Source organism: Alligator sinensis, unplaced genomic scaffold (assembly GCF_000455745.1).
Source record: "Alligator sinensis unplaced genomic scaffold, ASM45574v1 scaffold990_1, whole genome shotgun sequence".
In the NCBI taxonomy this organism is placed as follows: Eukaryota; Metazoa; Chordata; order Crocodylia; family Alligatoridae; genus Alligator; species Alligator sinensis.
The window spans coordinates 43,345-46,739 of record NW_005842506.1 but is presented as its reverse complement, the minus strand read 5'-3'; the positions used below and the strand labels follow the sequence as shown (position 1 = coordinate 46,739).

At 41.8% G+C, this 3,395-nt stretch overlaps 1 protein-coding gene across 1 annotated transcript in view; it reads right to left on the bottom strand.

Annotated features, from left to right (window-relative positions):
- Positions 1–6: 6 nt before the first annotated feature.
- The window catches only part of CYTH3 (cytohesin 3), a 45,798-nt gene continuing 42,409 nt past the window's right edge, over positions 7–3,395 (bottom strand). The window contains exon 12 of the transcript XR_003095854.1: positions 7–947. The gene's annotated coding sequence lies outside the window, so the exon portion shown is untranslated. The remainder of the gene's footprint in view (positions 948–3,395) is intronic.

The window sequence follows — 3,395 nt, the reverse complement described above, 5'->3', positions numbered from 1 at the left end:
GCAACAGATTCTGCGTTAACCCCCTGGCTGCTGGGTGTGCCAACATCTACCCCTGCAGCAAGTGCATCTCCCAAAGGGGTAGGGTGGCACATGAGATCAAAAAGGGTATAGGGACCACTGGGTTGCCAGCCTCCATGCTGCCCAGGATGCAAAACTTACCAGTTACACCTGTTGGCAGCACACTGGGCAGCAGGAGTCAAGTCGCGGGGAGGGGGAATGAATCACCCAGCCCTGCCTTTGGTAAAAGTGCCAGCTCCTGTCCTAGATCAAAAGACACCATTTTTTCATACCATTTCCATTTTTCCAAGCCATTCATAATTTTACAGACCTTCATCATATTTCTCCCCCTCAAGGGCTCCACATCTTTTTCTTTTCTTTTTTTATTGTGAAAAATCACAAAAGGGAAAGTCAATTCAGTTCAGTTTTAACTCCATTCCTTTCTCTCAGCCAGTATGGAAAAGGAAATGTGCATACACTCCACACATGCTGATCTCAGATCCAATATAGACTAAGGTAAGTTAATACGATGGAAGACTTGATGCAGACTTACCTTGTCTTTAATCAAAATCAGAGAGAGGGAAAGATTCATTAGGCAATGTTCCTACCTCTGCAGAATGATTCCCTATGCTAACAAGGGTACACAGTGAAATCTCCAAGTTTGCAGATGATACCAAATTATTCCAGCTAGTCAAAACTTAAGATGAAGAAAGATTTCACCAAGCTAAGGCAAAAAATGGCAAATGAACTTTAATGTCAACAAGTGCAAGATCATGCACGTGGGGAAAAAATAACCTGTTTTATGTACACAATGTTGGTTTCTGAATTAGCTGTTACAACTCAGGAAAGAGTCCTTGGAGTCATTGTAGACAGTTCTCTAAAAACATCAGCTCAATGTGCAGTGGTGACCAAAACAGTCAATAAATAGATGGCAATCATTAAGAAGGGAACTGAAAACAAAACAGGGAACATCATCATGCCATTATACAAATCCACAGTGTGCCTGTATCTTAAAAGCTGCATGCAGTTCTGGTCTCCACATCTACAAAAGGATGTAGTAGAATTAGAAATGGTATAGAGAAGGGCAACAAAATGATCAGGGGTATGGAGCAATTGCCATACCAGGAGAGACTAAAAAGGTTAGAACTCTTCAGTTTGGAAAGGAAAAAGGCAGAGCATGAAGATGAGAGAGGTCATCATGAATGGTGTAGACAAAGTGAACAGGGAATTGTTATTCACCAAGTCCCAGAATACTAAAACTTGGAGGCACCCACTGAAATTAGTAGAAGACAGGTTTAAAATTAACAAGGAAAAGTACTTTTTCTGCAATGAGTAGTTAACTTGTAGAAGTCTTTGCCACAGGATAACACAGCCAGGTTCAAAAAGGACCTAGAGACATTCGTGGATGATAGATTTATACATAGTTGTTGAATAGAGGTGTTTCCTCTGGCATCTCTAAACCAATAATAGTGGATGCCAGGGAAGGTAATGAACAGGGGCAGATTGCTCTACATATATCCAGTTCAGTGCCTTCCCTCTAAAGCATCTACTCTTGTCATTGTCATAGACAGGATACTGAGCTAGATGGATTCAGTATGGCACTTCTTATGTTCTCTTTGAAGGATGGGATCTCCAAAGTGCTAATGGCACAGCTGCCATGACTCAGGTTGAAACAGTGCATGGAAAGCCACAAAAGCATTAGCACAGCAGCAAGGTCCAAAAGACTTTTTGCCCTTGGATACAATTCAGCATTTTATTCAATGCTGAGCACCAAGAGATTCCTGTACAATTTAAATTAGAGGGAGGAAACATTGCAATAAATGAATTTGAAACATGAGTTAGTGATTTAGAAAATGGATGTTATGAAAGAAAATCAAGAATGACATAAAAAAGACACTCAACCGGTCTTTACAAGATACTTGACAAAGTACAGTTTATACTAGGTAGTATATTATAGGTATATAGGTGCTATAGAGTTGACGGTATAAGATCAAATACTGAGATGGGAGGTCGTGAATCTACTCCCCTCTTCCCCAATTTAAAATCATTAGTAACCAGATTTGAAAGATCATGTTTATAAAGCTGAGAACACAGGGAAATGCCCTGTTTAACACAAAACTTGAATATATGAATGTCAAATAAAGAGCCATATCCTGCTTTGGATTACTTGTAAATTAGGCGTGAATGTTCCTGCAGTTACATCCACAAGTAAGGAGATCAGTAACACGGCCTTTTTTTTTTTTAATGTTTTATATAAAAATATTTCGGGGCATTTTACACACACACAAAAATCAGACACTCTAGTAACAATGCCAGCCCTGTCGTCTTATTTGTCAATTCAATAACTGTATATAATCAAACTATAGTATATACTAAAGTATAAGGTGATGAACAAAGAAGGCAGATCCAAGGTTATACTTCTTATTACATCTCACTGATTATTAATATCATAAGAATTCATCAACAAGTTTAGTATCCTAACAAAAATAAGTACATCTGTACTCTAAACCATGTTTTTAAACCCATAAACTATCACCTTTGGGAGCTGCATATCTGTGGTGCACATCTACTGCATGTGCTGGGGGTAGGGGGAGGTCAGTTGATTATACAGCTGCCAGACTAATAACAAAGTTGTGTTAAAAAGGGTAATTCTATTAATCAGTGTGGGAGAAAATTCTAAATGAAAGCTCAACCCATTGCCCACTGATTTTCCATAAATGCAATGCCTCTGCACTGCTAAGAATGAGTTTTGAACAACCAGCATTAACAAGGGTTTTGGCATAAAGAAAGATGGATATGCTGAGTCCTTTGCACCAGTTTTGAGTATGGTATTATGATGTGTCACCTTGTCAGAGTCATTATAATTTGTTCCGTCATTGGCAACAGGCCCAAAGGACAGGTGGGAAACATTTTACAGAGGTGCACAGATACGTCTGTCCATACTGTATTGGCACCGATAAAAGAAAAATTGACATTATTACCAGTCGTCTTTTTTGGCCAATGTGACTGATAATGTCAGACATAAATGCTGCATGCATGTGCGCAGCTGCAGCATGCACATGACCAGGAATGCAGTCCAGCAGCATGGAGAGCAGCATCCAGCCGGTAGGTCTGTAGGGTGGAAGAGGCATGAGGGGAGAGGCAGATTGGGGCCCCCATGGTGAGGGAGGGAATAGGGCTGGGGCTGGGGCTAGGGCAGGGGCAAGCGCTGCCCAGCCGGGGCAGAGTGGAACCACGGGCAGTTCATCTGGGGAGCATGGAGGGGCATGGAAGGGGGCGGCTCCCGTCACTGTGCACACCCCTGGGAGAGGCATGGAGGGCACATCCCCCACCATGATCTGTAATGGGGTTGGACAGGCTGCCCACTGTGGGTTCAGGGCCGGGGGCTACGCCAGACT